At 41.9% G+C, this 9,289-nt stretch overlaps 1 long non-coding RNA gene across 1 annotated transcript in view; it reads right to left on the bottom strand.

Moving 5' to 3' along the window:
• Positions 1-2,593: 2,593 nt before the first annotated feature.
• LOC124509472 (uncharacterized) overlaps positions 2,594-9,289 on the bottom strand; it is a 41,240-nt gene continuing 34,544 nt past the window's right edge. Inside the window, exon 3 of the long non-coding RNA XR_006961457.1 lies at positions 2,594-2,676. This is a non-coding gene — a long non-coding RNA (uncharacterized LOC124509472). The remainder of the gene's footprint in view (positions 2,677-9,289) is intronic.

Below are 9,289 nucleotides of genomic sequence, written 5' to 3'. Positions count from 1 at the left end.
TTGGGATCCATGCCCCTCCCCCTGCCCCCACCTTGTTACTTTCACCCCCCCCCCGATGTTTCTTCATCCCTTCCCAGCTCTTCCTCCTCTTCACCTCATTCCATCAGGGCCATAACGTGAGCTTCTCCTTCCTTCCAAGTACTTTATTTTTTTTTTTAATTTTTTTTTTCAACGTTTATTTTTATTTTTGGGACAGAGAGAGACAGAGCATGAACGGGGGAGGGGCAGAGAGAGAGGGAGACACAGAACCAGAAACAGGCTCCAGGCTCCGAGCCATCAGCCCAGAGCCCGACGCGGGGCTCGAACTCACGGACCGCGAGATCGTGACCTGGCTGAAGTCGGACGCTTAACCGACTGCGCCACCCAGGCGCCCCATCTTCCAAGTACTTTAAAAAATTATGATACAGCACTCTTAAAGTCCGAGAAACTTACAAGACAAAAAAATGAATCATTACAAGGGAAACCTCACAGGCCATTGTCGGTTGATAAGGAGCCATTTTTGATCCCTTTACCTCCTTGATCTACAACACAAGTGCACAGTTGCTCATGGGCTCATGTAGGTCAAGGTCTTGCCCAAGTCTGTCTTGTTCCCAGTGTTTGACATGGTGACTTAAGCATACAACAAGCACTCAAAAATGCATGTGACATGAACGGGGTCTTCGCCTACCTATTCACAAAATCATTTGAAAGAAATGCAAATCAGTAACAATCAGGGAAGAATGCAAGAAACCTACCTTGGGTCCTGGCAGACCTCTTCACCCTTCTCAGAATGAGGCTGGGGCCAGCTGATCTACCAGTGGAGAGAGGGTCCAGTGAGTGGGGTGGATGAGTGCCCTGTTCCCAGGCTCCGTCTCCTATGACTTGGGGCTTGGCAGAGCAACTGGGGTCCCCAGGTCACAGTCAAGAATTGTCAATAAGAACAGGCAATAATACATCTTGGTGTCTCTTTGAAAAGAGGAAGAGAAGCTCCATGGCGGTAGTCAAAAAACTTGGGGCCATAGAATTTCAAACTTGGAAGTGTCTTCAGAAGTCATCTGATCCATTTTCCCATGTTCAATTAAATCACTAGCTTACAACAACCCAGTAGTGGAGCTGGGAATATAACTCAGGACTGACGCCCATTGCCTTATTGCGAGGAATGAAAAAAGAGATGGAACACGTAGGGCAATCGTCTCGTTCTCCATCATGATGCATGAAAACTCTCAGAGAACAAATATAAGGCTATGTAAATAGATAGGCACACCATTCTTTATTTCATACTATATACATATATATATGTGTGTGTGTGTGTATATATGTATATACACACATATATGTGTGTATATATATATATATATATACACATATATACATAGCATTCATAAAAATTTCACCTTAACATAGCTGGAAAACAGAAAAATATGTTTAAGTTTCTAATCTCAAAATTCTTACCCTCAAAATAAACCCTTATTTACCATACGGGCAAATGTTTATAGCGAATTAATATTCTGGGGGCTTTTTCACTCCAGTAAACAGTATTTTTTTTAATGAGTGCTGGGGTTATACATTGTAATATACAAATTGGTACACATTCATACTTGGGGCTGCTATGGGGCAGCCTAGAGCACCTTTCGGAAAGACAAAATATTACTGGCAATTATACCCTTTCTTCTCTTCATTCTTCCCTCTCCTCTCCTCTCTTCTGCTCCAAATTCGTCCTTTCCACAAACATCTCTTTAGAGACACAGGGAATGCTGTCACCCTGGGCAATGTATCAGCACTGATTTTTAGCTACCTACAAAATGTAAACCTTTTAAGACCACCTTGAGTAATGAGGGGTGCCTGAGTGGCTCACTCGGCTGAGCGTCCGACTTCGGCTCAGGTCATGATCTCACGGTTTGTGAGTTCGAGCCCCGCGTCGGGCTCTGTGCTGACGGCTCAGAGCCTGAAGCCTGTTTTGCATTCTGTGTCTCCCTCTCTCTCTGCCTCTCCCCTGCTGACACTCTGTCTCTCCCTCTCTCTCAAAAATAAATAAACATAAAAAGATTTTTTAAAAAAACCACCTTGAGTAATAAAACATTAGCTTTGCAAAGTTGCTGCACATTTCTTTCCTTCAAAATCTGAACATTTTAAGAAAAACTTTGAGACAAAAATGCTTAAAAAATCAATCCCCTTTTCATAAATCATGTATTTATTTTCCAGAGCTGTGGAGGGTGGGGGTGATGGCATTGTTTCTCTGTCTGGGTATTAATTTTCAGAATTTTCAGTGTGTCATTGTGTGTGTGTGTGTGTGTGTGTGTGTGTGTGTGTGTGTGTTTCTCCCTTTGGAAAAACAAAAGACGGGTTTCCTTGCCCACCATGGAAAAAAATATGACATATAACTAAATCCCTTCCTGGGAGCACAGACAACCAAAAGCAGGCAGCTTAGATCAGGGTGGTGAGGAAGTGTCGTCATTTCCAGAAGGAAGCATGAGTCATAGTGTGCGACATTTTGGGAGGCCTGAATCAGAGCTGTCGAGGAAGTCAGGTCTCAGACAGTTGAACTTAGAACCACAGTATAATTCAATTTAACGTCTTCAGTATCTTGTCTTTCTCCAAGATGGCTGTTGACATAGATGTCCTGATGATTTCCCTTCCGGAACGAGAATAATGTAACAGATGAAGAATTCCACTAATCTACTTCTGAGGCAAACAGGTCTGGAAAATATAATTAATATATAACATTTAGGAAGGGGGAAAGAGAGCAGGTAAGAGAGGGAGAGAGGACACTGCTCTAAAATCTATTAATAAACGAAGAAGGGCCAAGTTTATATTGTTAGAAAAAAAATTAATTATTATAGGTAAGCAAGCATTTTAACAAGCATCCTTTTCCTCTTTGAGCCAAAATGTACTTGAGAAAAAAAATCTTTCCACATATTCACATTTCATACTCTATAAGAATCTGATCTTTTTTGCAAAGACTTAATACCCAGAAAGGTTCCAGAATGCTAAAGAACACCCCATATAAGCATTCCAAAGATGATCGTGGGTGGGGTTTAGGATGAGAAGAAATGTTGCTCTTTGGGGCGGGGAGAGGAGTGGTCCTGGGATTGGGGTGAGAGCAAGCAAGTGAAGAAGTATAGAGACAGCAAGATGGGCTGCCTTTCCAAGATTGGTTTGCAACCATTACTAAGAGGTTTGGGGTACAATAAACAAGCGTTTTTAAATTAGAGGTGAAGAGCACAGAGTAATCTTGCTATGTTATGGTGTCAGGGTCCTGATGATTCAGAGGCCCAATAATATTAATTATAACATGCTTATAATCGAATAGATTTGGAGTGAATTCAGATAGACAATTTGGAGTTCTGCCCTGCTCCCAATCTCCGCCATTATCTCCTTGAGGCCCGAGAGTCGAGAAGGGCGTAACTTTAGTATGATAACTTCCTGTGGTTGGTTTCACTCTCAGCTAACCACTTAGCGGTCGCCAGCTGCTGTTAGGCCTGGGAAAATTTGCTTGGGGGCAATTACAGCTTCTAGCAACCCAATGAACATGAGCATAGATGGGAAAAGAAGAAAGAGAACATATGTTACACAATCTAGTAATTAGGACACACACACACACACACACACAAAGGCATGTGGCCCTGAGATCCATTTGGGATATCAAATGATGGCAAGAACACTAAACTTGATAGTAGCAGAAAACCTGTCCTCCTGATCTCTATATATAGGTTGAAAAGAGACATTATTAATATCAGAACCTAAAAGACCTTTATAAAAGTTTCCCTCTGAGTCAGGCTTAAACTGGGCTGGTGTAATTAAATATTCTAGTGTGTGGATAGATAGATATCGATAGATAGATATAGATATATCTTCTTTATCCATTCATCCATCAATGGATACAATTTGACTTCTTCCTTTCTGATTTGGATGCCATTTATTTCTTTTTCTAGCTTATTTGCTCTATGATTTCCAGTACTGTGTTGAATAGCAACACAGTGGGCATCCTTGTCTTGTTCCTGATCTTACAGGAAAAGCTTTCAGTTTTTCACTAGTGAGTATGATGTTAACTGTGGTCTTGTCATATATGGCCTTTATTATGTTGAGGTACATCATTCCTTCTGTACCTAGTTTGCTGAGAGCTTTTATTATGAAAGGAGATTGCATTTTATCAAACGCTTTTTCTGCATCTATTGAAATAATCATATGATTTTTATCCTTCATTCTGTGAATGCGATATGTCATATTGAATGATTTACAGATGTTGAGACATTTTTGCATCCCAGGGATAAATTTCACTCGATTGTGGTGTATAATTCTTTTAATGTGCTGTTGAATTCACTTTGCTAATATATTTGTTGAGGACTTTTGCACCTATACTCATGAAAGATACTGCTGGCCTGTAATTTTCCTTTCTTGTAGTGTTCTTTTCTTGTTTGGCTATCAGGGTAATGCTGGCTTTAGAGTGTTTCTTACTTTTCAATTTTTTAGGAAGAGTTTGAGAAGGATTCATATTAATCCTTCTTTAAATGGTTGGTAGAATTTACCAGCAAAGCCACTTGGTGTGGGTTTTACTTTATTGGGAGGTTTTTGATTACTGATTCAATCTCCTTACTCATTATTGGTCTATTTCTTCATGATTCAGTCTTGGTAAATTATATGTTTCTAGGAATTTATCTATGTCTCCCAGGTTATCCGATTAGTTGACATGTAATTATTCATAGTAGTCTCTTCTGATCCTTCGTATTTCTGTGGTGTCGGTTGTAATGTCACCTTTTTCATTTCTGATTTTAATATGTGTAACTCTTTTTTCTGAAGTCCAGCTGTGAGCCAGAGCTAGTAACTTTGCTGACATCTTCAATGACAATCTTTATCAGGCAAACTGGCCAAGATCAGGACTAGCAGCTGACCCAAAAGGCTCTGAGAGTATGCTCTCTCAGTGAACCAAGGACTTATGAGCACACTTTACCTCCACTATCTTCCTCCAGTAGCACTCTTAGACATAGGTAACTTCCACCCTGCTCCATAGAAAGACCTGCTTTGACCCTTCTCTAGCCCAGCCTCTGTCTATGTGATGACAAGTCCATGAATCCAAGGAGATGTGCCCATTCAGAGGCTTGATCCTTCTTTTATATGAGGCTCTGGGTAGCTAGGACCCTGAGATTCCTTGCCCAGATGACCCCAAGCTGGCTTCTAGAACCTATGTAGTCCTCTTCCCTGGCTCTTTCTTCCTGAAGACAGATAAACCACAGGGGTGTTTCTCCTGAGAGTAGTGCTATAGATGGAGGTAAGACATGGAATCTAGAATGTCTTGTGTCTACATAGGTGTGTGCATGGTCCCTCACAGTGTATAGTTGTATTAGAGATGAGAAGAGAAGGACTGGCCACAGGCCTAGGACCTCACTGGTCCTTTTGTCCCAAATCCCACAAATGTTAAGGATGGATCCACTTTTTTCCATCCAAGGCTGAAAGCTAGGTTCATTGGAATCTCGCTCCATTCATAAGAATCTGATCTAAACCTCTGGTTTTGCTTCTCTCTGATCATAAGTTAATAGGTCGGGTCATAAGGTTGGTCACTGTCCGTGGCTGGGTGAGGATAGTATAGGGTGCACGAGCTCCCGGTCAAAATGGATTTGGCTCTATCAAGAGACCTCGGCAAGGCCAAATGCGGCCTTGAGCTGCATTGACTGAAGTGAGCCATAGCGAAGCTTCTGCCTTGGTGGAAATTGCTTTCATGAGGATCCTTACACTAGGCCCCCAAACATCTTTCTTTTAACTCTTCAAGGGCAAGGGCTGTGTCTTAGCCTATGTGGCGTCCCTTTCCCTTAGCATCACATCTAGGTCTCAGCAAATACACAACAAATGCATATTGAATCCTAGCGACTCTGCCTAGAAACTACCAAGTGGGACATTATCATGCTCACGTTAGCAGCAAAGAACAGGCTTCCCAGCTCTCAGGTAAAATAAAACAGAAGCTGTGGCCCCATTAACAGAGATACCATTCCTGGAGCACCTGTCAACCGTAACAGGCATTTGACAGAATATATGGAAGGAAAACCAATTCCAACATTAACAGATCTTTGTGATGGCTAGAGCTACAGCAATGCATTCAAGGAGGTCTCCATAGCACTTGTCATTAAGCCATGGTTCTCAAATTTTAGGGTTCATCAAAATTACCTGGAGGGTTTAAAAATTTTTTTTCAACGTGTATTCATTTTTTCGAGAGACAGAGACAGAGCACGAGTGGAGGAGGGGTGGAGAGAGAGGGAGACACCGAATCTGAAGCAGGCTCCAGGCTCTGAGCTGTCAGCCCAGAGCCCAATGCAGGGCTCCAACCCACCAACGGTGAGATCATGACCTGAGCCGAAGTTGGGAGCTTAACTGACTGAGCCACCCAGGCGCCCCTGAAGGTTTTTTTTTTCTTTTTTGAAAAAAAAAACAAGTATTCCTTGGCTGCTCTCCCAGAATATGTAATTCGGTAGCCTCTGGTGGGATCTGAAAATCTGCATTTCTAACAAGTTCCCAGGTGATGTTGATGGTGCTGGTCTGGACACCACACTTCAGAACCACTGTTTTAAACAAATGAAGAAAGGTGCTTAAATTAGCAAGTAAAGAGCTTAACACAAACCAGTGTGAGCTACAGAACAGTTTGGTAGATGAGCCAAACCAGGATCGTGAAAGTAAAGGAGAATCCAGGTTGAACAAATGAGAGCCATTACACAAGGCTTAGGAACCAACTTCAAAGAGGCTCCTGCTGGCCAAAGGCTGGACAATTCGAGCTTCAAAATGGATAATAATTGCAATTGCAATCCATTAAGTACATTGAAATCCATTTGTTCTTAACATTTAAAAAAATTAATTGGTCACTACCAGAGGATAATAAAGAGAAAATAATCAGGCACTTATCCTGCTTTTCCTACGTGAACTCTCTTACTGAGTCACAGTTATAAATGAGAAGTAATGTCTCTTATAAAAGTATTTGAACTAATAAAAATAGGAAACAATAGAATTAGAAAATCACCATTTTACAGCCTCCAGTGAATTAGTGGATCCAGGCATTAAACGTCGACACTTGATAATATCATAATGGGAGAGACCATCAGATGTTATGAAATCTTACGAATGAAAGAACAGAGCACCCCCTTGCCAAAATGATTGGCTAGAATTCTGATTGAGCCTGTGGATCCAGCTGCCAATTCGCCTGAAGTACAAGGGACAGAGGAATATGCTGTACGTCATTACCACTGCACATGCAATTAACAAAATTCAAACCAGGACAGGAGCCTGGGTGGCTTAATCGGTTGAGCGACCGACTTCGGCTCAGGTCACGATCTCACGGTGGGTTCGAGACCTGTGTGGGGTTCTGGCCTGACAGCTCAGAGCCTGGAGCCTGCTTGAGATTCTGTGCCTCCCTCTCTCTGCCCCGCCCCCCAATAAATAAACATTAAAAAAATTCAAACTGTGGGAAATTCTGTAGGTCAAATGGTCCCAGTTCTTCAACAGGTAAATAAAAAAAAGAACGAGATGGAAAAGGAAATTGTTAATTAAGGCTGCATTTTTTAATGGGTAAGATTAAACCAAAATACGTAGAAATGCACCGTTGGGTGAGAAGACTGTAAAGAGAGGCAAATCAGGATAGTGGTTGTTTTGTGGTGAAGGAAGGGGTTGGGATTGAAGGCGGGGAACTGAGAAGTTTCTAGAATGGCTAGCAAAGTTTTCTTTCTTGACCTGGGTGATGATTTCAAAGACCTAACTCCATTGTGTGGTGGGATTTTTTGTATCCCTGTTTTATTTCACAATAAAAAAGTTTTTAAAAAGTCAATTACTATTGGAGACAAAGCAAAAGAGTGAGTACTGTTTGGGGATATGTCCCATGTGAAAATATTTACTTTATAGAGACCAAGATGCTTAAATATATTTTTTTTACAGACCTACGTCCGCCTTGTCTTACGAGGTAGGTGGTGGAGAAGGATGAATCATAACCATTCAGGCCAAGCAGAGGGCTTCTTTCCATTTTGTGCACTGTAGAAACTACTGGCAACATTAGAGCAAAATATCCCGACTTAATCTTTTATACTTGCAAGTAAATGATAAATAAATATGACTTCAGAAGACCAGGTATAGAGAGCTATAAAAACAAAACAAACTCTCGAGGTTGTGTTTCCAATTTGAGAAGGAAAATGTTGAATACTGGTTCGAGTTGCCATATTGTCAGCGAAGGGTATGTATTCTTTGTTGAGCCCCACTCGATACACACTTTGGGACCGCTGATTTGCCTCTGTGTTGTTGATGCTCTGGGAGTTTATCTGACTTTTTGTGCTGCCCAACAAGTTTAAGACAAGTGGATCAGCCCCTTGGTCTGATGGGCTCTAAATTTGGAGAGACCCTCCCACCTTGCTGTACCATTAGTCTTAGTATGGTCCACACACATCACAGAAGCTAAGAGTCTGTCAGTCGAAAATGAATGCCCTTCACGCTGGCCTCATTTCTACTGTTCATAGAAGTTGACTCTCGGAAATATTGTCAAGACCATGCTTACAGAATTGTACCACATAATTCATGTCCTAAAATCATCTTGGTTTGTAGCGAAAGGGTAAAAACTCAGTATTTAACAACAGAAATAAAAGAAAAACTGAAGTTCCCAACATAAAACATGATGCACGCTCTGGGGCACCTGGGTGGCTCAGTCGGTTAAGTGTTCGACTTCAGCTTGGGTCATGATCTCACAGTCCGTGAGTTCGAGCCCTGTGTCGGGCTCTGTGCTGATGGCTCAGAGCCAGGAGCCTGCTTCGGATTCTGTGTCTCCCTCTCTCTCTGCCCCTCCCCTACTCATACTTTGTCTCTCTTTCTCTCAAAAATAAGCAAACATTTAAAAAATGGAAAAAATCTATGATGCACTCTCCTATGTGTTCTTTTCTGGAAGCATGGGCATAAATGCCTTAATGATTATAGCTAATGCTTATTGAAAGGCAAATATGTGGCCAGGTAATTCCAGGACGTTGTACATATATTAACCTATTTCACCTTCATCACAGCCCTATGAGGAAGCGACTGTTCATCACCACGTTTCGCCGGTGAAGAAACTGAGACCCACAGAGGATGCATAAGCTGTCCAAGGTCACACATCCTCCCTGGCCCCTCTTCAGGCTCTTCATCAGGTGGCAGCCAGAGTGACTTTTCTAACAACAGAACACAAGCTATCAAAGACTTCTGGCTACTTTTAAGGGCAAAGTCCAAACCAAAGCCCTAAAATGGCTGCTGGTGTCCCTTATCTCTCATCAGTATCTTTCAGCCACCCCTGCCTCCTCACTCTCTGTCCTTGAACAACTTC

Source organism: Lynx rufus, unplaced genomic scaffold, assembly GCF_022079265.1.
Source record: "Lynx rufus isolate CCGP_SWC_20201006 ecotype Redwood Valley unplaced genomic scaffold, mLynRuf1.p SCAF_14, whole genome shotgun sequence".
Classification (NCBI taxonomy): domain Eukaryota; kingdom Metazoa; phylum Chordata; class Mammalia; order Carnivora; family Felidae; genus Lynx; species Lynx rufus.
This window is presented reverse-complemented; position numbering and strand designations above follow the sequence as displayed.